The following is a 27354-nucleotide window of genomic DNA, read 5'->3' as shown; positions in this document are numbered from 1 at the left end:
GCGTTAAAAACACGTCAGATGTTAGTGGTCTGGTCCTTCCGAATATCGAAAAGATGTCGATGACTTTTTAGAAGGCCATGAAAAGTTGTGTGTACGTATAATCTGAGAACGCTAAACGTTCAAAAGAAGTATCGCCCATATCGATCATTATGTAGCTCTACAATATGCAAGGTACGATGTTGAAATATTACAGCTGACAAGAAAGAATACTTTCTAGCAATCGTTATTTGACAAAAAAATTAAATAGTTTGGCATCAAGATCATGTTTATTATTTTTTATGGCTATAAATAATCCTTCATGTGCGTCGAGGTTGGTAATTATCATATCCCGTTTGATCTCCAAGGCTAAGAAAAGGACTAATGATCGTGATCAAGGATAGCCGTCCATAGACTCGGTGTGAATGTCCGTCAAGGCATAATTGCTACATCCCAATGAACATGTCCCACTGGTTCTACAGGTTCTACGCCAATCACACTGATTATGCATCCAATAACAATGTGATTATTTCATTAAACCGCTGACTGCGTGCGCTTGGGCTCCGATTACTTCACCATCCAAAGAGCACTCCTAGATTGGCAAGTAAACCTGGTGGTAATTGAACCACCAGAGACTCGAACCGCAAAAATACTTGCCTGCCTGGCCAACATATTGCATTGGGACATGATTTGACTAACAAATGTGCTAAATGAGGCTATCACAATGGGTTCGATGCTTTGATGCACGAATGCAAATTTTCAATTTGGTCAAGTGTTTGCCCACTACCAAGTTGAGCTGACCAAAACAATTCGTAACGGTTCCACGCCACATTTACTATGCAACTGACCAGCGCGACTTTAACTGTCTAGATAAGCTGACGTCAGGTGGAATAGCAATCACTTTCGTTTTGTTGCGGTTTTTGAAGGGGCGGCGATGGACAGGGAAAGGCTGAAAACATATAAACAAATTCAATTATTGGCGCTGGGTACCTTCCCTCTATCCGCAATGAAAACCTTGAAAAATTGGCACGCTGCAGCTTTTTTTTTGTACCACTCTGTTGAGCCAGTTCTACCAGAAGGCTGCTTCGGTGTGCGGTATTGAATTGCCGACGGCTGATCTGATCCGTTGATTGTCGCTTTTTTTGGGTGGATGAATTTTATTCAATGGAAGAGAAAGGGAAAGTGAACATACGCCGTCCTTCAGCGATGAGAAATGCGTTGCATGAAGGGCACTACTGCAAATTGTCTGCAAGCAACTTTTATTGCTCAGCTTTCTAGTCTGGAGGTTATTCCAGGTGGAAAAGACTTGATGGTAAGCATTAGTAAAAATTAAAAGAGATCCTTTAAATGGCAATGCTTGCACATTCTTCTAAAGCGGCTGAAGCTTCGATTTCGATTCGAAAGGGGTCCAGATAGCCGTAGCGGTAAACGCGCAACTATACAGCAATACCTAGATTAGGGTCGTGGGTTTGAATCCCACTGGTCTAGGCATTTTTCGGGTTGCAAATTTTCTCGACTTAGGTACATGGTGTTCGGATTTTCTATTATAAATTCGCACCAGATTTTCTGAGCAGCATTACAGCAGCTAAAACTGTAATTCAAATTATTTTCATTAGCCTGATTTTATAAGTTTTAAAACTTTTAACATTGTAATTACAATTGATAGTTTAGATTCTAGGACCTCCTGCCACCAGTGTTTAGTCGGAGTGCACTAGTTGATATTTTCCGCTGTATATAGGGTAACGGTCGTATTTTGGACCCCCTAAGGAAGTGATTTAAGTGTTTTGTTCCAAATAATTAATTGCACAGCGTAACCAAGTCAAAGAACATGCCAAAATGTAGCGAAACTTTCTCTACGAAATAAAAATGCCCATACAGTCATGTAGGATCCGTAAAACGTCGAAAATAATTGAATTGTGAAGCACTGTCTGTCATTATTTTGGACACACCAATACATTTTGGACCCTCAAAGTATATATTTTGGACCCCTGGCATTTTTTATCGTTTGGCAACAAAGTCCACGACACTGGTTGTAAAATATGCTTGCCCATAGTCTAATCAATCGATTGACAATGGAAAACCGAAGAAATTCTACGCTTTTAGTTCAGAAATTTGAAAAAAGTTTTTGTTTACATTTGAAAAATTTCTGACGGCTTCGATTTCTGTGTGTAACGTGTTGTAACGGTTGCATGGATGAACCGATTAAATTAAATTATTTCCAAAAGGGGGTCCAAAATACGACCGTTACCCTACGTATAATGAAATCACTTTTTGCGTTATGCGATGCTTATGTGTGAAAAGTTTCACGTATAAGATGTTGCGAAAAGGCCTTATACGTACAAAAGTGGAGGCGATATACGTGCATATTTCATATGATGAAAAATAGCATGCAATGCGAGTGTGTAGATTTTATTGCGAACTAATCTGTACTCTTATGCGACTTTATTTATGATAACAAAATTTATTTGACAGCTGCTATGGATTGATCCGATTTACTTTGTACAAGTGTACGGGACAAACCGAAATGTACATATGAACTCATAAAATAGAGTTTTATGCGAGGAAACTCATCGATGAATCGATTTCATCCATTTAGTGCGGATGTGATACAGTTTGTATGAGTAAACGACTTTGTTCGTAAACTGTTATGCGACTTCTGGTTGTCTGGCGACTTATCTAACCAAGGAATCACTGAATGAATGACGATCATCCGAGGCAGTGATCGTCAAGGCGGAATGCAACGTTGCCGCGGCGTATTCATAACGGCTTGACAGTTGACATACTGTTATGCAGCGTACAGACGCTCATATGGTTTGACCAACATTGACTTCGCCCCCAGGTTGATGTTCATGTTGGTGCTATGTTTGACAGTGTGTGATGCTGCTTGACGAACATATTTGACAGTTAGTGAAACCGATTTGAAGATTGGCGAAACGATCGGCCGGTGGGCGAAGCGAAATATTTGACGAACTGATCGTATAGTCTGTAGGGATGTTGCACAAACGTTGACGTCAGCATGTCAAATTAAAGCTTCGACGTCCAATGCAGATGGGTGGTAAGATAAAATGCGTGAATTTACACAGCGTCGACAACATAATGACCAAGCAAATGTGCGCGCTTGAGCTTTCTATTAATTCCACTGGCGTTTTCCCACAATCTTAAACCTATTTTTTAACAAATACACCAGCAGTTCTAGCAGTGATTCCATCAAAAGGTCAATACGGAATTCCTCGAGGGATTTCATCAAGAGTTCCTTAAGGGATACACCTGGAACTCCTCTGGGAATTCCATCAGGAGTTTCTCTAGCAATTCTATGAGAGGTTTCTCCATGGATTCCACCTAGTTCCTTAAGTGATTCCACCTAGTATTCCTTTAGTGATCAGGAGTTCCTCTAGGAATTCCATCAGGAGTTTTTCTAGGGATTTCACCAAGAGTTTCTTCGAGAATATCTTCAGGAATTCCTCCAAGAATTCCATCGGGAATTCTTTCAGGGATTCCATCAAGAGTTCTTATATAGATTCTATCAGGAGCATTTTTGAGTCTTCCATCAAAAGTTCCTTCTAAGATTACGCCTGGAATTCCTCAAGAGATTCTATCAGGAGTACCTCAAGAGATTATATCCTCTAGGGATTCTATCAGGAATTCCACCAGGAATCTTGTAAGAATTCCTTCAGGGATTTCAACAGGAGTTCCTGTAGGATTTCTATCAGGGGTTCTTCTAGGGAATTCATCAGAAGAGATCCTCTAGAGATCAGATCAGAAGTTCCTTCAGAGATTCCACCTGGAACTCCTCCAGGGATTACATCACAAGTTCTTTTAGGAATTACATCAGGAGTTTCTTCGGAGATTGCACCTGGAATTTCTCTAACATTATATCAGGAATTCCATACAGATGTTTTCTTGTGATTTTATTAGGAGTTCCGCCAGGTATATTATCAGGACTTCCTCTAGGGGTTTCATCAGGAGTTCCTATAAGGATCCCGTCAGAAGTTCCTTCAGAGATTTCAGGAGTTCCTTCAGGGATTACATCAGAAGTTCTTCTTGGGATTCCATTAGAAGTCCTTTTAGGAATATTATCTGGAGTTCCTCCAATAATTCTATCAGAAGTTCTTACAAGAATAACAAAAGTTTCGGCAAGGATTCCATTGGGAGTTCCTTCTGAGATTTCACCTAGAATTCCTACATGAATTTTATCAAGAGTTTCTTTAGGGATGCCATCAGAAATTTCTCCAGGGATTACATCAAAAGTTTTTCCAAGGATTCCATCAGAAGGGCCTTCCTTAGCCGAGTGGTTAGAGTCCGCGGCTACAAAGCAAAGCCATGCTGAAGGAGTTTGGGTTCGATTCCCGGTCGGTCCAGGATCTTTTCGTAATGGACATTTTCTGGACTACCCTGGGCATAGAGTATCATCGTACCTGCCACACGATATACGAATGCGAAAATGGCAACTTTGGCAAAGAGAGCTGTCTGTTAATAACTGTGGAATAGACTGGCCCTTAAACAAAAAAGTTGTAAAATTCAACGGGGCATCCCCTAGATATGTGTCTTAGGGTAAGAAAAAAGCTCTCTCAAAATTTCAACTCATTTGGTTGCTCCCCCAGCTGGCGCATTCAATTCAAAGTTTGTATGGAAAATTCGTCTCAAATATATTGAAAATTGACCCTATGTCACTGTTTCGTCTCGTACACTAGTTAATCGCGTTCTATTAAGCCCAGAATGGCAAATTCACTAGTTGATATGCTAATGAACATAGTTGAAGAAGGTTGTTTCTGGATTTAAGCTCATTTTCATTAAGCTTTCAGTTGTTGAAAGTTAGGCTTAGATCAGCACTCCCGTACAATCACACATGTGCATGCACCTTGTGCCTCAGCTCGTTCAGCGTCATAGGTGGTTATGATGTGCTTAGTGGCTACCTCCCAGCTAAGTTGAAGGAATACTAAGCAATATTGCAAATCCACTTCAGATAGTTAAAACACCAACTTTATCAATTTTAATCATCATACAACATTCTACAATATTGTTTGCTATAGTATCAAGTAGTGTTTTTGACATTCTGGGTTCAATTGAACGCGATCAACAATTTTCCTGACTCAAACAAGAGATGATGTGCTGTTTCCTATATGATTGAGCTGAAAATCCCATATTAACTTCAATTCAATTGCGCCAGCTCATGGAACGACCAAATGCGCTGAAACTTTCAGGAAGTCTTCCTCTAACCCTAAAGAATAATCCTGGTGGGTGCTCCGTGGAATTATACAACTTTATTTTTCTCCCATACTAAGCTGGGCCAGTCTACTGTGGAAGTGCTCATAAGAACACTAAGCTGAGAAGCAGGCTCTGTCCCAGTGAGGACGTTAATTCCAAGAAGAAGAAGAAGATCAGAAGTTTATCTAGGGATTTCATCAGGAATCTTTCAATAGATTTAATTTGGAGTTTCTGCAGGAATTCCATCAGAAGTTCTTACATAAATTCTTTTTGAAACCTTTTCATGATTTCATTATAAAATCCTCTTGGGACTCTATCATGCACACCTTCTGGGATACCATTAGAAGTTCTGTCAGGGATTCTATCAATAATTTTACCATAAAAATCTCTTGTAAGGATTTCACAAGTAACTTGAGAATCCACCAGTATATCCTCCAGTGGCTCAATGGTGAATTCCTCCTTGGATTGAAAAAAATAATTCCTTCAGGGATTCTACTGAGAATTCCTTCAGTAATACCACCAGGAATTCCTTCGAAAATTCCACTAGGATTTCCTCTAAGGACTCCAACTAAAATTCCCCTACATAAATCCTTCAGGGATTTTTCTAAGGATTCCACCATAGATTGCATGTGGAATTCACTCAGGTAATTCTCCATCAAGAAAATTTTCAAGGACTCCAGCTGAAATTCCCATAGGGACATTAAGTTCTTTCAGAAACTCCACCAAATTTTTCTGGTGAATTCAAATTGGGAATTCAAAAATTCTTTTGACGTTTTTCTAAAACATTCTGGAAAAAATCTGCCAAGAGTTCCGTAAAGATGATCTCCAAGGATCTAAGATATACTGTCTAGGATATACTGTCCATAACTGCTTATTTGTAACATCCGACAAAAGTAGGCATTGAGTAAATGGGATACCAAGTTTGCATTTTACTGCAGTATGGGAGGAAACTAGAATTTCAAAAAATCACTGAGAATTCAAAAGTGCTTATTTGTTGCTGAAATTTTGAACAAGTCATATCGCATATGGGTCAGAAAATAATTCTGATACAAATTTCGTTGGTACTGCATTATGAGGCTCATGTATAATCTAAATGTGACTGTTTTGCGGTTACAATTGCCAATGTGACAAAACAACTTGGTATTTTTTCGAATTTTCTAGAACAATCTCACAGATTTCAGTAAGTTGATCGAAAGTATTTGTCATTAGATGACTCTCCCCGGTATTAACTCAAAATTTTCAAAAATGTTGAATGTGACTGATATGCAGTTATGGGCAGTATAAAGGTTCCACCAGTAATTGCTTCAGAGACTTCACCATTATTTTCTCTGATTATTTCACCAGTAATTTTTCGCGAGAAGAGTTTTTTAGGGAATTTCACTAGGAGTTCTTCCAGGGTTAACGCTAGAATTTTCAACAGAGTCCAAAAATTTACCATTATACAAATTCTTGCTTTCTCTACTCTAGGTATTCCATCAGGAAGGCATCTACAAAATTACAAAAGACAGATCATTCAAGGATTCCACTGCTATTTATTCAGAGGATTAAACAGAGCATTTCTCTGAATGCCTTTAGAATGTATCCCTGGATGGATTTTTTTGGAAAAAATCCTCGGAGGAATCACCAAAGAAATCACTGGAGAAATATTTCTGGAAGAACTTTTGAAGCAATTCATGAAGGAGTTCCTACAGGATTCTCCAAGGTTATTCCTGGTGGATTCCTTGGAAATATCCTTCAAAAATACTGGAAGGAATTTATGGATAAATTCCTTTAAGAGTCCTCGGAGAAATTCGTGGTACATTCTCGATGTAATTCTTTTTGAAATCTCAGGTCGAATGCCTTGTAGGGTCCTTCCAGGGATACAAGGAAGAATCTTTGAAGGAAACACTGGAAGAATTTATAAAATAATTTATTGAAGATTCCCTAGAAGAATCCCCTGAGAGTAACCTGTTCCCCCACAAAAAATGCAAGCGGAATCTCTAAGGGAATCCTGGTGGAATCCTGTGTAGGATGTTTTTTAAATCCTTTTGCAGTACCTCACCTTGATGGCTACAGCGTAGCGTCACGCCATTGCCGGGCGTATTGTAGAGCTCCATCTTCGTTGGTCTTGGGCGAAACTTCTCCAGTTGCCCCGAACGTTTAGGGTCGCCAGGTCCTCTTCCACTGCGTACAGCCAGCGTATTCGTGGTCTTCCCCGAAGCCGCCGACCTCTACCTGGTTCCCTGCTGAATATTATTTTCGCAATTCTTTCTTCCGACATTCGCACTAAGTGACCAGCTCACTGAAGTCTGCCGTTTGCAGTATTTCTTGTGAAATTTCTGAAGGATTCCTGCTGGAAATCCTGGAGGAACTCCTTGATGAATCCTTGGAGAAACTCTGAGTAGATTCACTGTAAGAGTTCCTGGAGTAAATTTCTTCATGTATTTCTGTTGGAATTTCGACTGAATTTCTGGTGAAAATCGTGTAGGAATCCCTGAAGTAATCACTGGAAGAATGTTTGGAAATATCGCTGAAGGATTTTTTGGAGGTATTCCTAGGGAAATCACTAGAAGAATCCCTGGAAGATTTGTGGTAGGAGCAATCCCTGGTGGAATCCCTGTATCAATTTCTAGGAGGGGTTCATTGAGCAAGCTTTTTAAGAATTTCTAGAGGAATTCCTTGTGGAATCACAGGAAAAGAATCCTTATAGAATCTATTTAGAAAGTCCTGAAGTTTCGCTGGAGGAATTTCTAATGAATGCTTTAGAGGATATTTTTTTTTGGAATTTTTAGAGGAAGCAATCCCTTGGGAAGTTTTTGGATAAATCCACAGAGGACTCTGTAGAAAAAAGAAAGAATCGCTGAAGGATTTTTTTTGAATTTCTGAAGCAGCTCCTGGTGGAATTTAACGAGAAGTCCAAGGAGGAAGCCCTGAAAACAGCCCAGGTGAAATCCATGGGGGAATCTCTGGTGATGAATTTCTTGAAAAGTATTTGAAAAAATTGTGATATGATTCCTAAATAATGCATGATGGAATCCTTAGAACTAAAATTCTAAATGCATTCGTAAAGGAATTTTTGAAGAAATTGTTTTAGCAATTCCTGAAGAAATGCTTGGAAGCAGCCTTGGAGTAAGATCTGAAAAATTTCTGTAGAAAATATTTCCGGATTTTTTTTGGATTGATCTTCGAAGGAAGTGGAAGGATATCCAAAATAATTAGTAGAGGAACCTTTGAAGGAATCTCAAGAAGAATGCCATCTGAAGGTATGCCTTGATTTTGACCGGAGGATTTCCTGGTTGATTTGTGGATAAATTTCTAGATGAGTTATTGATAAAACTCCTGATAGAATCCCAGGAAGAATTTCTGGTGAAATCCCTAGATTGATTCCTGGAAAACTTCAAAGTAAAATAACTATAGGAAACCACTGAAAATTCTGGATAGAATCTTGGAAGAAATTACCATAACCATTTCCATATCGATGACTGTTTGGAATAATCCCCGACAAAGACCCCTCATAATTTAAGAGTTTTCCCGGAGGATTCCGTATCAATATTCATTTATTCCGGTACATAAATTTTGAAAGTCATTGCACAAAAATCGTAGAAATATTCCTCCCACAGTCACAGAATTCGAGAATATAACAATGACATATTCACTATACTTGCCGAGATCATTCAAAACATGCGGAGAAACATAGTGTTGCTGCAACCAACTTTGATGGTTGGTCAAACGGTTGCAGCAACATAAATCGGTTTGACTAACTTTGGGGTGGAGTCAATGTTGGTCAAACCGTCTGAGCGTCTGTGGTCTGCATTAAGCACGGTGGACAACTCCACAGCTTCCAAAACTCATGATATTCCCACATAAACCAAAAGCTCTTTATTTGAAACCTTCAAGTAGACATATTGTCACGATGAGAGGGGTTCCAATAAATTCATCAGATGAAGGTAAGTATCTAGAGCTTATACTAGATAAAAATTTAACTTTCAAAACTCACATTGAGGACATTGAAGCCAAATGTAACAAATATATAAAATGTTTGTATTCACTTATTAACAGAAAATCGAAACTTTGTCTTAAGAACAAGTTTTTGATCTTCAAACAAATTTTCAGGCCAGCCATGTTGTATGTTGTACTAATATGGACTAGCTGTTGTAATACCAGAAAGAAAGCTCTGCAGAGGATTCAAAATAAAATTTTGAAAATGATTATAAAGCTTCCTCCCTGGTATAATATGATTGAGTGCATAGAATGTCCAATGTTGAAACATTGGAACAAATGTCAAATAAAATAATTAATATTTTTATTCTGAACTTCTACGGCAAATAAAATGTAATATGTTGTTCACAAAATGTTAATAAATACCTAATTTAGTTTTACCAAATTAGGATGATAGTGTTTGCTTAACACAGAACACCTAGATATAAGCTATGAATGTAATGTTTGGCATAACCTTAATAAAGAATTAAAAAAATATCAAAACCCTTGCTTTGGGTTACCGATGCCTAAGGCGGGTACGTTTGGCCTCTTGTATTTACTTTGAAAGGATTAAAGTATTTGCCAATGATTTAAGCAAGATAATGCTGCGCTGAAGGCCTATAACTAGCAAAACAATAGCAAAGAATTCAGATCAAACTCACCAGATTTCTAATCTTCTGTCGCCGCCCGGCAATTAACCGAATTCCTACTGCCACTCACGTGCTTCTATAAACAAGTCATCAATTCAGAATTCACGCTTCTAAGGCACGTTTCTCTCTTCGTCGTTGGCGTCAAAGTAGCGAATGCAACGACACCTTTTGGATTCATACACTCGCGATCACAGCGATCACTCCTCAAATTACCTCACACTACACAATTCACTTCGAGATTCGACCCGGCTTAGGTTGACTCAACGTTGGCGCGCGCTCGCTCTGTTTGGGTTTTACAGAAAATACTTTTATTTTTAGCCACAACAGCAACTGCAAAATAGTGCTCTTCTTCCTGAAGCTGAAGTATGCAGTTCGGCCATAACAGCGACGTCTATCTGACTTCACCTCGTTTCACACTCGATATGGTCACAGTTTTCATTACTGTTGCACCGAGGGAAGGCCTTCTAAGCATCAGCAGCAGTGCTGATGATGGGTGGCGACACAAGACAACACCATTAAGCACTTTTCATTTTTTTTTTTATGTGTTCCGCTTTTCCACCGGCAGCTCTTGTTGGCGACATCCACTCAGTCGAGGACGCTCCTCGATAGCACCAATGTTGAAGACCTGCAATGAGGAAAACAAAATAATGTAGAGTGGTCAAATTAAAGAAATTTTCATGAATTCCTAAAAGAAGAACCATCAGAAGAGCGTTTAACTATATAGTAGTGAACTTGTATCGCATCAGAATTAAGTTGATTTTTGTGTAATTCTCAAGTTCGTTTGTCGAAAATAAGACGTGTGTTCTAAGGTTCTAAGTGAGAACCGTTGTACGCATTATTGTTCCATGTTCCAAAATATGCAACCGAGAACACCGCGTTTGATGATTTTGTCATATTTGTGCCTCGTATTGCCAAGGTTTGTGATAAACTTAAATAAAATCGTTGCAATAGTTTACAGAATAACGCTTTCATTAGAATCAAGAGTTTGTATATGGGAAAATAGTAAATTTTGCAATGAATTTCAAAGTGGGACTGTTATGCCTAGTAATACGGTTTTTTTTAAATGGATTTCTACGTGTATATGCTGAAAGTTATGACCAATTATGTGCTGAGCATACTGCCACAGACAAACAGACGTAACACTTAGAACAAACCTCGATCTAAATCATAGTCACGAGGACATGTACGCCCAATGCTAAAATTAGTGTGATTGGCCGACAGGCCAACAGATGGCGGTAGTGTGTAAACGTCAAATGCGAACAATAAACATGCGAGCGCTGCGGGTGGTGGATTGGCCATCATATTTTTGTATTGGCACAAGCTGTAACTTAACTTGGACTAACGGCGATTTATTATGACGATTTATGCTAACTGCGTGCGAGTTATAACCACAGACAAACAGACGTCACACTCCCATCGTTGTCCATCGACTACCTTTTGAACGGTTGATTCGAAAATATGGTAGGTGGTCAATCCGCCACCCGCAGCGCTCGCATCGTTTTTGTTCGTGTTTGACGTTTGCTCACTACCGCCATCTGTTGGCGCGTCGGCCAAACACATCGATTTTAGTATTGGGCGTACATGTCCTCGTGATCATGAATTTGATCGAGATTTGTTCTAAGTGTTACGTCTGTTTGTCTGTGTTATAACTGTGAGTCACTTGTAGTACGAGATCTCAAGGACTACTATCGTGGTTTTATACTTCTTAAAGACAATTAATTTGGTCGAACAAACATGTAACAAAAAGGACATGGAATACAAAGCATTTACATTGAAACATACACATATATACTGATTATGGCGCGAACTCTAAGCTACTGCATGTATGCTGATAATAATCAATGATCTGCTACCAATTATGTACAGTGGGGCTGTTCTATTCTGGTTGTGCATGAACACCCCCAATCTACAAGAAAGGGCGCAGACCGGAGTGTGCCAATTACAATTCGGCGTACAAAATACTGTCGCGCATCCTGTTTAACAGACTGAGACTGCTCAAGGAGTCCTTCGTCGGCGAATACCAAGCTGGTTTTCGTGAGGGCCGTTCGACAACGGACCACATGTTTAGCTTGCGAATGATCCTAGATAAATTCCGGGAGTATAACTTGCAGACATTGATTTCAAGGCGGCGTACGACTCAGTGAAAAGAAATGAGCTTTGGCAGATAATGTCTGAGCATGGTTTTCCGGCGAAATCAATTAGGCTGATACGTGCTACGCTGGATGGTTCGAAATCTAGTGTTCGGATCGCAGACGAGGTGTCAACCTCGTTCGTGACGTTAGACGGATTGAAGCAGGGTGACGCACTTTCGAATTTACTGTTCAACATTGCACTCGAGGGTGCTATTAGGAGATGTGGTGTGCAGAGAAATGGCACCATCGTCACAAGGACACACATGCTCCTTGGCTTTGCGGACGATATAGACCTAACTGGAAACGATCGCAGGTCAGTGGAAGAGGCCTTCGTGCCTCTGAAGAGGGAGACAGCGAGGATCGTTTAATCTACGAAATCATTCGTTGTTTTCTGCAACGAAAGGTTTCGTAGACACATTTCGTAAAATACAACATGACACGACCGCAGCCGAGGGAGGTAAGAAGAAGCGCGTATAAATGTTCGTTCTGAATACGAAACAAACGAATTTCGATTACGAAATGTTTAGTACATTATAACAATCATTGTTTGTTTTGATTTCGAGCTTGAATCATATTACGAATCTGGTTGCATACATTTTACGAAACTGATTCGTTGCAGAAAACAACGAATAATTTCGTAGTTCAAACGAACGATTTCGTAATATAAAACAATATATATTTTCAGTGTAATATTCAGCAGGGAACCAGATAGAGGTCGGCGGCTTCGGGGAAGACCACGAATACGCTGGCTGTACGCAGCGGATGAGGACCTGGCGACCCTAAACGTTCGGGCAACTGGAGAAATTTCGCCCAAGACCGATCTACAATACGCCCGGCAATGGCGTGACGCTACGCTGTATCCATCAAGGTATCAAGGTAGGTAGGATAAAATTCAAAAATAATGTTTGATTAATTACACGCTTTTATCATGTTTGTCCATTGTTCAGGATCTCGGCTCACAGTGGCAGTTCCTGACAGCAGAATCTGGGCTCACCTTGACGTACAGAAATTTTGTATTGGTTTTTCCCTCCCAGAGTTAAACCATTGGTATTATTAGTGAAACATTTTAAATGTGTATGGTGCAATTTTATGAAATTATTTAGAAATTTGATTTTAATGGATAAAAATGTTATTTATTATGGAACAGTGTTTCATAAATAATGAGCATATTCAGTGTTTTCTATTAAGAATACTTTTATATTTATGGTGTTTTTTTATTGTTTAGTGGTAAAATTTTTACTTTAATTTAGAAAATTTGTGGCTTTTCCCGTGCTACTGATGTTATTTATGGAACGAATAAGTTAATTTATGGGAAATGACATGAATGTGTGGTAATCATCTTCATTTATCGAGGAGCAGTTTTGCATTTTCTATGGAGTGTTCTTATTTTTTATAGTGGCAGAAACCTTTTGTATAGCACGGATTAGTCCCACAACTAGGATAGACTCAACTATGATAGGGAAATAGGATGCGCAGTGATCATCTCTACTATTTTTTTTAACGAAAACGCACATTTCAAAGAATAAGAGGGGGTCAATTTCTCCCTATATTCATTATGCACCCGATCTTATAAAATTTGCTCATATATCAAATTTTCTCAACTGATAGTTCTGCGAACAATCAATCAAAAAAAATTGTGTCCATCAAGAACGAAAAAGCACAAACAACTTTTTCAACTATTTCTCAAATGCTAACCACTTACAAACCGGAAGAATTCTGCTCATGAAACACGTCGCACGATAAGAATATTGCCGAACAACTTGCTGCCAGCTAGCTCCTACCGTTTTGTCTCTAATTTTGAACATATATCATACTCCGAACAGTGACGATTTCGAACGTAAGAATTGATGTCTTCATAAAATTTAAATATAGAGGACTTGAATAATAAAAGGATTGATCGTTCTGTGAAGACATTTGAGTGGTTTTCTTGATCTCGATAAAAAGTTGAGTGTTCGGAATTTAGTCATGTTCATAATATGAGACCAAACGGTACTACCCCTTCAAATTCAACTTAACTATTCGATGCACGCTTCCAATTTACGGCAGTGCACGGAACCAATCCATGTACCGTACAGCTGGCCATTCAACCGTTCCACTAAGGTGAACTGCTCACTGTGGGCTTTGGAGGTGTCTTTGGAAGTCCAGTTCGAATCAGAGCCACCGACACAGGCTGGATGCTGAAATTGAATCATTGGTCAGAAAATTGGCGAGAGTAATGGCGAATCTAATTTCAAGGTGTTTTGCGAACGGCCGGCTGTTCTGTTGCCACTGATGTTTGGTTTCCACCGACTGGACAACAGTTTATTTATATTCCTTGACAAAGGTCATTTTGATTTTACTCCTTTCGAGTTATGGCATTGCCTTTATATTATGTACCAAGCTGAAAGAGATGCAAAATGTGAGGGGATGTGTTTTTGCAAATTTTCCATTGGACTAGATAATTCCAATAATTCATTGACTTCGTTATCAACAATCTTTGTGTTCTTAAGATGATATCTTTCGGGAAACCAAGTAAAACCGATAGACTTTGGCTACTACTTAGCAGCCGGCAGGTATTGATTGGTGTAGGTAAATACTCAGGTTAGCGGCATACGCCACACTAAAAATTGCAAAACGTTCAACATTGAACCATCCGGCATATTGTTGTTGGTTTTTAAAAATGTGTTGCCATTTCCATTCTATACTGTCTGAAGCATATATGAATACAATAACTAACGAACAGAACCGAGCGGCTTGTTAGTTTCGCATTGCAAAAAAAAAGCGAAACTCCAGCACCGCGCACAGTCACCAACGCCAACTAATGTCCGTCGTCGACACCGGAGGAGGTCGCCCGTGTCGGTTTTGGTGGTGGATGTGGAGAATTGTGTTATTTGACCAAACGTTGACCGCCCGGTTTGATTTTTTCGAGTGAACAAGAAACACGTTACCCCTTAAATTCGGAAGCGCATAATTCTTCAATGCGTGAAAGTGACCTTACGTGCATGTGGATCAACGAACAGAATACGCGCATCACCGAAAAGAATGCCGAGTTTGCGGAAGAGATTTCGTTTCCTGGTTGGAATTTGAATCGCCAACTGGCTGGCGTGAAAAATGTATTTTTTTAAATTTTTGACAATATCGAGCATGTGCTTAAAATCGTCACAAATCAGCTGATATTCGCCAATGAAAATTATGTAAGTAAAATGATGTCATAGATTAAACGGGTGCTTTCAGTGCTAAAAATTATCCTTAATATGAGACGGACCTACTGTAGGGTTTAGAACATACACCTCTCACGCCGAGGACCTGGGATCGAATCCCGTTCCCTAGATAGCCACTTAAGAATTTTAGTGACGACTTCCTTCAGAAGGTAAGTAACGCCATTAGCCCCGAGATGAATTAGCCCAAGGCTAAAAATCTCGTTAATAAAGATAAAAAAATAATATCCCACAAAAAAAATTGGGATAGTTATTATATGGAGATCAATAGTTTGAATGATAATTACAATTAAAAATTATACTTTTTCAAAAATTCTGAACAGAAATTACGATAACTCTAAATTGGAATTGTTTAATAAACATACTTCCATTCTCCATTCCATTTCCATCTAATAGGTACCGATGTATTCTACATAGAAATTAACTACATGTACCGCATCAAATCAATTACAAGGTGCTCAAACCTACTCGCGGTCGACTGAACACGAGTTCGTTAATCTGGAAATGCAAATCTCATCTTCCTCCAGCAAAAGCTACTGGTTACGACTTTGATGAGCACCGTTTCAAATTGAAGCTACCCTCTCTAGATAGAGCTGCCATATAATACCGCTCACTCGCATCACCGGCAACTCGAATGCCCTTTCCAAAGGTGGCAATCTCAGGGGCATCCTTGAGCTGCCAGATAGTAATAATAAACTTTTAGTTTCACATCTTCCCCAGAACGCACTGAAACAATACATGATCTTCTTCCAATCATCTGAGCTGAGCTGATGCTTCCCCCAAATTGCAATTATTGAAATCCGCTCAAATTAAATGCGGATATGAAGAGGCTAGACTACATCACGCTACCACCTCAAGCTGCTGTAGGTTGTTGGTGCAAGGTAGCCCTTCAATTGTGCTGTTCAACTGATGTTTTAGATTTTGCAAGCAAGCGGAAGGTGATGATTAGCTGCATCTATCATGGAGAAACTATTATGTGCAGTTGTTTGGTGAGAGTACATCAAGTTTTTTTTTACCATCGAATAACCTTTTTACTTGTCTCAAGGATCAAATTATGCGTCTCTACACGGATAAAAATCTGATCCCCACACCATGATTTACAAATCATGAAATTCATAAATTGGTTAGGTCATAATATCAGGTTCACAAATCATGGTTCCTGGAGGCATAATCATGATTCCTCATAAGCGTAACATCCATTGTGAAAACACTAAGCGGCGCCCTTTGCTTCATCACATTCGTATCGATCACTTTTAATTCAAGATAACGAAGCGGTTGAGTGGTAGAGTACGTGGCTCACAATCGGAAGGTTCTTGGCTCGAATCTCAATGCATGCTATTTTTAACTTTTTTTTTATTTTGTCGGTCATAAACGGATGCGCGACTCAGCATTTTTGGCATTTGAATCATGATTCCGAGCAATCAGCTACAAAAACCTAACGCGTGTGTAGCATTACGGCAATCTGACTCATGATATCATGAGTCCAAATCATGGTGTATTTTCATAAGACGAAAACACACTGGAATCATGATATCATGAGCCATAATCCTGTTTTTGGATTCTGATTTCTACCCGTGTAATAGATTTGCTGAATCTAATGCCGTTTTCAGCAGTGCGTATCATACCTTCGTGCTGTGCGTACACGAATTCTCTCTGCTCTTGGAAGTTTTTTAAAAACTACCTAAAGCAATAAAACAGTACTTTTCAGTACCAAAATTAAAGACGGTACTTTTCAATGCTACTAAAACAGTACTTTTCAGTACTATTTTTTCTACTATTGATCCCTTTACGATCCTTGCACACTGTAGCCGTTCCTGAAAAAACGTGATCGAAATTGTTTTGACATTGAAAACATGATTTTTATACTATAGTGTCTTCGGGAAAGTTTTTCCATAAAATAAACGCTATTTTATGAAAGTGTCAATTCGGTGATTAATCCACTTAAAAGTGAGACCGAAATTTTATTTTTCGTATTTATGAATTTAAAAATAAAGTTTATTCGCGAAAGTTCTAAGCAATATTGTGTATTGCTCTCACTACTGGACTGCGAAGTGCGGCCTCATAAGTGCGAAAGTGTGAATAAAAGTTCGAAATTGCATTGAATCCTGTTGGTGTCTTCAGAGCACTTATTCTTGGATTTACGAAGAAAAGACCCCCGAAGACACATACCCGATTTGATGTAAATGCACACTTTTGTTAGCGTTTCCGTACTTGTAAAAACTTCTGCGATAGTCCAGTGGTGAAAGAAATGCGCAATACAGTACTGACCCGATTTTGTCAGCCCCAGATTTTGTCTGCCCCCGATTCTGTCTACCCTCGATTTTGTCAGCCCATTTTTAATTTGTCAAAAAATTGTTATCGTAATGTTTACATTAAAATTGATGATGATGTTTGATGTCATTCACGCATGGGCGTAGCCAAAGGGGGCAAACAAAATAAAATGACCCGATTTTGCCAGGTTCCCCATTTTGTCAGCCTAAAATTCATCGAGGGGCTGACAAAATCGGGTCCTCACTGTATTAAAAGAAACAACTTTGCTGAAGACATCGTATGTATATCTCTTGTTTTTCATGTAAATTTGTGGAGTTTTTCGTGGAACACCCCTAAAAATCACTTTTTTCACAATAACTTGGTTGGATGATTTTGTACAATTTTCAATTGTTCTAGTGTTATTTGTTACTTGCAAAAACGCATAATTTCCTCCGAAAGAGCATATTTTTATCTCTCATACTTTTCGAGTTACCGTCGTTGGGGGTGAGAATGGGTCGAAAATGGATATGTACGATTGATTTATTGAATAACTTTCGCAATTTAACTCCAATAAACTTCAAATTTGGTGTGTATGTACTTTGATGGTACAATAACAACTTTTCAAAAAATTAAAGAAAAATATGTATTCACAGCGGCACCACAAGTGAATGAAAAATGACCCAATCTCACCCCATAGAGGGGGTGACATTGGGTCAGTGTAATTGAAATAACATGTTTCTGAGAATATGAGTGCAAAACCATTCACAGCTGATAAATATTGATGATATACGATGCAAACAAGACAAAAAGATATATGAGATGTTTCGCAAGTATGATAGAACGATTATACTAAATAATTGAAGAACTATGAGAACAAAATATGTAAATCCAACATTTATCGTCAAGTTTACATAAATTTTCTTGTTTTTTTCCTCAAATTGTCTTCAATGTCTCATCCCCATTGCCACAAAGCCCACTCAGTTTCCCCAAATGTTTACTGAAACAGTGAATATTCTAAACCTTCGCAAATAGTTAAATTTCGGTGCGACTTTCCACGATCAATACATTTCAGGCAGATGTTGACGTCATAATCCCGGTATTTCAGCGATAAAACTCATTTGTACTTCCGCGAAATGTTTCTATAATATGGAAACACTGATAAATAATTAAATTCCTAAAAACAAATCCATTTGATAAAATTTTACGATGTTGCTGCGCACGAAACACAGTTGCTGGTTTGAAAAGTTGTCAAAATGTGTTGCATTGTTATTCAATGCACGGAATCCTCAAGTAGACTTGTTTGATGTTTCATAAATGCTGTATTTAGAAAGAATAAACACATCTTGATGAAAAAAGATAACACCCGGCACCGTAAAATGTCAAAAAAGTGGACTTGCAATTTCAATTACTATCGTTCTTGTTTGACCCAATCTCACCCCCAGTTTTAATGTTTTAGACACCGTACCGAAAAAAATATTTTTTTGGTGGAAAAATCAAACAGTGTCCGGAAAATACGTGTGAAATGTAATAAAAAGACTTTCAACATTCCACTAATATAACGATAAAGGTTAAAGTTCATGCGTGATTCTTTGCACAGGAGAAATTTAATGTTATAAATTGTATCTAGTTTCAACACACAAGTTTAAACAAAAACTACTATTTCTAAAAATGAATGTTGCGATGAATTATGCATAATAATATATTCCCTAACATATGAATTATAAATTTTAGTAATATCAGCGTTATTAGCTGAAATATTTCTTAAATCATATTTTTCCGTTTTGACCCAATCTCAAGAAAGTCTGAAAAAATGTTTCCTTACATGTATATATAATTTACACCTACTCACAATACCCTATAGCTTAGCTTAGCTTAGACTGACTACACATATCAATGGTTGCTATTCCGTGATTGACCGAAGTCAGTGAAAATGCACAAAGAATCAACTAGAAGATCGGCTGGGATCAGCCATAATCTTCTTCAGTGTGCATAATTCAGTGCCTCTATTTATACATGGTCAATAACCTTGAAGCAGCGTTGCCGGAAGAAGGAGAGCCCACCGAAGCCCCTCTTGAGGACTGCTGGAGTAGTCTCAAAGCAGTCATAAACAACGCAGCGGAAGGTGCCATTGGGTTCGTGGAAGCAAATCGACGGAACGGTTGGTTCGACGAGGAGTGTCAGACGGTTTTGGACGAGAAGAATGCAGCGCGGGCGATGATGCTGCAGCAAGGCACCCGTCAAAACGTGGAACGATACAAACAGAAGCGAAGACAGCAAAACCATCTATTCATAGCAAGAAACACGAAAGTTCTACAAGAAACTAGATGCATCCCGCAAAGGCTTTGTGCCGCGAGCCGAAATGTGCCGGGATAAGGATGGAGGTATCTTGACGGACGAGCGTGAGGTGATTGAAAGGTGGAAGCAGCACTAAGATGAACACCTAAACGGCGCAGAGGAGGAAGATCAAGACAGCAGGAGGAATGGCTTCATCAGTACGGCGGATGAGGGAGACGTGCCAACTCCCACAATAGGTGAAGTTAAGGATGCTATCAAACAGCTCAAGAACAACAAAGCAGCTGGAAAGGATGGTATTGGAGCGGAACTTATTAAAATAGGCCCGGACAGGTTGGCCACTTGTCTGCACCGATTGATAGCCAGGATCTGGGATACAGAACAGCTACCGGAGGAGTGGAAGGAGGGAATAATATACCCAATATACAAAAAGGGTGACATTTAGAATGTGAGAACTATCGAGCGATCATAATTCTTAACGCAGCCTATAAAGTGCTTTCCCAGATCATCTTCCGCCGGCTATCGCCACTGGCAAGCAGATTTGTGGGAAGTTATCAAGCCGGTTTTGTGGACGGGCGATCGACAACAGACCAAATCTTTATGTTGCGACAGATCCTCCAAAAATGTCGCGAATATCAAGTCCCTACGCACCACCTATTTATCAATTTCAAAGCGGCCTATGATACCATCGACCGCGAAGAGCTATGGAAGATTATGGACGAGAATGGTTTTCCCGGGAAACTGACTAGACTGATCAAAGCAATGATGGATAGTGTACAGTGCTGTGCGAAGATATCGGGTGCATTATCGGACCCGTTTGAAACACGCAAAGGACTTCGACAAGGCGATGGTCTTTCCTGCCTCCTGTTCAACATTGCGCTAGAAGGTGTTATGAAACGAGCGGGCTTCAACATGCGGGGCACGATCTTCAATAAATCCAGCCAGTTCATTTGTTTCGCTGACGACGAGGACATTGTCGGAAGAACGTTCCAGATGGTTGCTGAACAGTATACCAAGCTGAAACGTGAAGCAGATCGGGTTGGATTGAAGGTAAATACGTCGAAGACGACATATCTGCTGGCTGGAGGAACCGAGCGCGATTGAGCTCGCATAGGCAGACGCGTGACGATCAACGGGGATGAGATCGATGTGGTGGACGAATTTGTCTACCTCGGATCATTGATAACGTCGGATAACAACTGCAGCAGAGAAATTCGAAGACGTATCATTGCCGGAAGTCGTGCTTACTATGGACTCCACAAGACCTTGCGGTCTGGTAAACTTCACTTCCGTACTAAGTGTACCATGTACAAGACGCTAATAAGACTGGTAGTCCTCTACGGGCATGAGACGAGGGACAATGCTCGAAGAGGACCTGCAAGCGCTAGGAGTTTTTGAACGACGTGTGCTTAGGACGATCTACGGCGGAGTATGTGAGAACGGCGTATGGAGGAGAAGAATGAACCACGAGCTTGCGCAACTCTACGGTGAACCCAGTATCACGAAAGTCGCCAAAGCTGGAAGGGTACGATGGGCGGGACACGTTGTGAGCGGACAACAATCTCGCAAAAATGATGTTCAACTCAAATCCGGCCGGTACAAGACGAAGAGGAGCGCAACGAGCTAGGTGGTTTGACCAAGTGGAGCAGGATCTTGGAAGTGTGGGGCGATCGAGGAATTGGAGGTTAGCAGCCATGGACCGAGTTAGTTGGCGTAACATTGTGGCGCAGGTCATGTCTTGAAGGACGTAGAGCTAGCAAAAGTAAAGTAAGCAATAACGGCGCTGGCCACGTCCTTGCAGTCAGGTGGGATTGGAGGAAGGAATGTTAGTGTGTAACCTTTGCTATTTGGAGACCGTGTTTGCCTCTGCATCTCCACAATGGTTACTGGGAGGGATGTTTGTTAATGGGGAGGATCGTTGGGTCACAGGATTCACTTTGCTAAGCGATTAGACTATGATAAATAATTATTTGTGAGACATAAAAATGCTTATATGTAAACATAATATTTTCATTTGATATGAACAATATCTATGTAGAGAAAAATTATGCCGACACTTGAGGTGACGAACCTTTCAAAGTTTGTTGAATAAAGTGAACCATTCGCAAGTCTACACTTGTAGTGTCATTCAAAGTTTTTTTTTTAATTACAAAAATAAAGGTAAAAAAAGGAGTTTTGAAAAAAAAAATTAGACATAAATAATTTATGAATCAGAGTTTATGTCGACACTCACAGTGACGAACCTTTCAAGGTTTGTTGAAAAATCATATTTACGTCTCACCGTTGTAACGATTAAAGGTGCAGTCATACATATTTTATAGATTAGAAATAGTAGTGTTGCCGCGCCACAATTCTACTGGCAACCCTCTCGACACAGACATCTCTGCTTCATGAGTGCGTCAGTCTATTGCTACTTCAACATTGCTATTGTCCTATTGCTACTGTCAACACAGTGACTAAACATAATCACAAAATCTACAACCCTACTTAGAGAGTGAGAATACGAGTTTGATTAAATTATATTATTAGCTTTGGTGAATTTGTTAACCATTATCTTATAGACAAGTAGGTACCCACTATATATCCTGAATTATCCATAATACTAAAATACGGAATTTCATTAGACAACCTAATCAGACGACTCAATATAGGTGAGCAGCGACGAATAGTTGAGCATCGAAGGTCGCAAGTATGTACTCATGAATTCTTAGTTTACATATCTAGTTAGTCGATTTATAGTACCAGAGTTCGTGAGAATTAGGCACAGTTGATGCGTGGATACCTTAGTTTAGAGAAGAACACTGACTTTTGTATGACTTTTGCTTCTTATTTGACACTTATAACAAAAATTGTGTATTTCAGCTTTGAAGCACTACTGTTCAATAAACGCTATCAAAAATCAGTAGTTTCTCTGGTCCAGTATCAACAAACTTCAAAGAATTCATCTCCATTATGAGTGATCTTAATCGGACGCCAGAGCCAATGCTGTCCGACTGTGTTGCCTGTAACCGGCCTCATACGGAAGACAACTTCGTTTGTTGTGATAAATGCGTTACGGCTTCCGTAGAGATGCGCGATTGGATTTGTTCGAGATGTCTTTCGGCCGAACGCCATCCGACTGGTAGTATAACACCGTCTGCGAAATCAATATCCTCAAGTCAGAGACTTCGAACTCAACAGCATTTGGCATATCTAGCAGAGCAACAAGACTTGGAGAGAAAGCAAATGTTAAGAGAACATGAGCTACAAAAGAAGCACCTTGAACAAAAACATCAGTTGCTTACGGTACACGAAGAAGGCGACGATCAGAGTGTGCGTAGCCGTCGTAGCACCTTTAGTGTATCGGCACGGAGCAACCGAACTATGGATTGGGTACGACAGCATAAAAATGTGGCAGCCGAAAAAGAAGAACAGGGTGCGATAGGCGGAACAAAAAACAACATAAGTGCTGGACCTGCCACTAGAACTCAGCAGGCTCAAGAGCAGGGTCCCGTGACGGAAATCTTCGATGAATCAGAGCTTGTTAAAGACTTGAAAGAAAAGCTCAAGATGCGTGAAGAAGAATCCCAACAACAAATTCGTATGCTGCAAGATCAACTACATAAACTGCAACTCGAAATGCGAAACCAGGGCAAGCAAGATGAAACAACGGCCACAGTGAAACCCAAGGGGGCGGTTCCTAAAACTCGTCCGAATATTCCGAATATCGACCCACCATCTGAATTCCAGCACAAGGACATAGATTGGCAAATTTCTCCTATCGCCACGGGCAGACCGGAACCCACCATGAATTTCGAACAGCTGCGAAAACACGCGCGTTCATCACACAACAGCATTCCTTTGCCAAATAATCACCCATTCGAACAGCAGCGTGAAGTCGCGCGTTCGGAACAGAACAATAGAAATGCCTGTCCAGCGGCAGCCCAATCTTCATCTATGGGAAGAAACTCGGTATTGGAGCGTCCCCAACCGCAGTTGATACAAACTGTCGCGCACTCGCAGCAAACGAGCAGCAGCGAACCACCAGTGGCACAGCATCATAGCGTGCCAGACGCCGGGCCCACTCAAGAGCAATTGGCAGCTAGACAGGTTCTACCACGTGATCTACCGACGTTTAACGGTGATCCAGCTGACTGGCCTGTATTCATCAGTCATTATAACTATACAACGCAGGCCTGTGGGTATAGTAATGGTGAGAACATGATTCGTTTACAACGTTGTCTAAAAGGCGCTGCCTGGGAGTCTGTAAGAAGCCGCTTAATCCTTCCGGCATCCACTCCACAAGTTATTGAATCTCTACGAATGAGGTTTGGTCGGCCCGATCTACTAATAGAGTCTTTTATCGACAAGGTGAAAGCTTCAATAGCCCCACGAGCAGACAAATTGGATACGTTAATTGAGTTCGGAACATCAGTACAAGGTCTTTGCGATCATATAATTGCCGCGAATCTACTGGAACATTTGGAAAATCCGACACTATTGAAAGATCTCGTAGGAAAACTCCCAGCCGAATATAGAATGAAATGGGCATCGTACCGGAAACAGGCGATCACTGTTAATCTGAAGACCTTTAGCGCTTTTATGGAAGAAATAGTAGAAGATGCATACAGTGTGTCCACTTTCACTACAAACAAACGTGATAAGCAGAGACATGCCGACGGTAGCTTCGTCCATTCAAATGCTGGTGATGGTATGCAACAAAATTGTGAAGGAAGTGGGATTAAATACGAAACACAGGTTACGACAGGTGTAGAATGTTCTATTTGCCGTAAGTTTGGACACAGAGCCAAAGATTGTAAAATTTTTCTGGCCATGTCCATCGATGATCGTTGGAAAACAATCCAGAGTCAAGATCTGTGCCGCACCTGTCTCTTTGGCCACGGGCGTAGAGCATGCCGCAACACTAATCGCTGTGGCATCGAAGGTTGCTATTATCGCCACCATCCATTGCTACATCCTACTGAAGCAAAACAGTCAGCACCTAACAAAAATCAAATTGTTAACCATATGTTCCATAGTATCCATTGCAAGCTTCTATTTCGAATAATTCCAGTCACGTTGTATGGGCAAGAGTCAATCATCAACACCTTTGCCTTTTTGGACGAGGGCTCCTCTCTTTCGATGATCGAGAGTAGTCTGGCAGATAAACTAGGAGTTGATGGATATAGCAGGCCGCTATGTTTGAAATGGACCGGTAATGTGACACGCGAAGAAAAGCATTCAAAAAGAGTTGCGTTTGGAATCTCGGGTCGAGGAGACATGGAACGTTTCTAGATAAGCGATGTCGGCACTACCAAGTCTTTAGATTTACCAATGCAGACTTTGCCCATCAAAGAATTAAAGCAGAGCTATCAACATTTTCGAGGAATCCCTGTTGAAGAATATCACGATGCGGTGCCCCGTTTACTTATTGGGGTTGACAATCTCAAATTATCACTCCCACTAAAAGTACGTGAAGGAGAAGAAGGTGTTCCAGTTGCAGTGAAGACTCGCCTTGGATGGTGCGTTTACGGCGGCCATAAAAATGGCGAATCTCCAATGGTCAGTTATCACATCTGCGAATGTGACGGAGACACAGCTATGGAGGATACAGTCAAGGCGTACTTTTCTATGGAGGACGTTGGTGCGCGCCCAATGAACGAATGTCTTTCAAAAGAGGACCAAAGGGCCCTCAAAATACTGGAGGAAACTACAATCTTCGTTGGTGAACGATACGAGTCTGGGCTTTTGTGGAGATTTGATCAATTCGAGTTTCCTGACAGCTTCCCAATGGCTGTCAAAAGATTACGATGTCTACAACGCAGAATGGAAAAGGATCCAGTCTTGAAGGAGAACATTCAGCATCAGATATAAGAATACCTGGATAATGGATACGCCCACCGAGCATCCGTAGAAGAAATGTCCATAGCTGATCCACGTCGAATAAGGTTCCTTCCATTAGGGGTAGTAGTGAATCCCAAAAAGCCATCAAAGATTTGTCTTATATGGGATGCCTCAGCTAAGGTAGATAGTGTATCGTTGAATAGTATGCTGTTGAAAGGACCCGATCAATTGTCTTCTCTGCCGTCTGTGCTATTTCGCTTCCGACAACATCGGGTAGCAGTTGTCGGGGACATAAAACAGATGTTTCACCAAATACTTATCAACCATTCTGATCGTTACGCACAATGTTTTTTATGGTCCCCTGATGCCTCGAAGAAACCTGACATATTTGTTATGAACGTTGCTACATTCGGATCAACAAGCTCCCCGGCCACAGCTCATTTCGTAAAAAACACTAATGCTCGAAGATTTTCCAAGGAGTTTCCTAGAGCTGTAGAAGGTATCGTTTACAACCACTATGTTGACGACTACCTCGACAGCTTTCCGGACGAGGCAGAGGCAAAGCAAGTGGTGGAAGAGGTTCGAGAAATACATAGGAGAGGCGGCTTCGAGATACGCAATTGGTGTTCCAATAGTTCTGCGGTACTCGAACATTTAGGAGAAAATCCAGATAACGTCGTGAAAAAGCTTAACGCAGATTGTGGTGGACTACCAGATCGCGTCCTGGGAATGCTATGGAACAGCGAAGAAGATGTATTGCATTTTGAGACGACTATGAGAGAAAACATCAAGAAAATAATACAAGAAGATGTGAGACCAACTAAGCGCCAAATTCTGCAATGTGTGATGACGCTTTTTGATCCAATTGGACTTCTAGCGCCTTACTTGATATTTGGGAGAGTTCTCATCCAAGATGTTTGGCGAGCCGGGACAAAATGGGACGAGTAAGTGGACGACAACATCTTCCAGCGCTGGCGAGAGTGGGTGAAGATGTTGCAGGATATCGATCAAGTCCGGATACCACGAAGTTACTTCCGTTATCCAAACCGACTCAGCGTTAACAATATCCAGCTACATATATTTGTAGATGCCAGTCCAGCCGCATATTCTTGTGCATGTTATTTTCGGATAATTAACGACCGTGGAGAAGCAGAAGTAGCTTTGGTAGCTGCTAAAGCAAAAGTAGCTCCACTGAAGATGATGAGCATTCCCAGGTTGGAGCTTCAAGCTTGCGTACTAGGAGTGCGTATGATGAAGCTTGTAATAGACGGCCACACGTTTCCGATAAAAAACCGGTTTCTCTGGACAGATTCCAGCACTGCCCATACTTGGATCAAGGGAGACCCGTACAGGTATCGTTCATTTGTTGCCCATCGAGTCAGTGAAATTTTGGAAACAACGAAACGCGAAGAATGGAGACGGCTTAGATCCAATATGAATTCTGCAGACGAAGCCACTAAGTGGGCGTGGGCCCTCATTTTGACATCAACAGCATTTGGTACAGCGGACCAAAATTCTTGCAGTCTCCAGAGGTTGCATGGCCCACTGCAGAACCGGAAAAACAAGAGGAAGCAGAAGTACGTTCGTGTTACCTGCATCGAGAAATCTGTGTTCCCGAAAGCATTGTGGATGTAACACGATTTTCCACATGGAAGAAACTACTACGTTCAACTGCATATGTATGCCGTTTCGTTTCAAACAGTCGGACACCTGTTCAAAATCGTAGCTGTGGTCATCTGTCCACGAAAGAGCTTCAAAAAGCAGATTTAGGATGATTCAATGGTACTGTTATCCAGAAGAAATGATTGCGATGACAAATCCCAAAGGAATAAAGTCCGCCGAAGGAAATGTTGTCGAGAAAAACAGCGTTCT

At 40.5% G+C, this 27354-nt stretch overlaps 1 protein-coding gene across 1 annotated transcript in view; it reads right to left on the bottom strand.

Moving 5' to 3' along the window:
* LOC5573380 (torso-like protein) overlaps window positions 1-27354 on the bottom strand; it is a 175487-nt gene that overhangs the window by 105438 nt on the left and 42695 nt on the right. The window contains exon 2 of the mRNA XM_001660809.2: window positions 9801-10413. The gene's annotated coding sequence lies outside the window, so the exon portion shown is untranslated. The remainder of the gene's footprint in view (window positions 1-9800; window positions 10414-27354) is intronic.

Source organism: Aedes aegypti, chromosome 1 (assembly GCF_002204515.2).
Source record: "Aedes aegypti strain LVP_AGWG chromosome 1, AaegL5.0 Primary Assembly, whole genome shotgun sequence".
Taxonomy (NCBI): Eukaryota; Metazoa; Arthropoda; class Insecta; order Diptera; family Culicidae; genus Aedes; species Aedes aegypti.
This window is presented reverse-complemented; position numbering and strand designations above follow the sequence as displayed.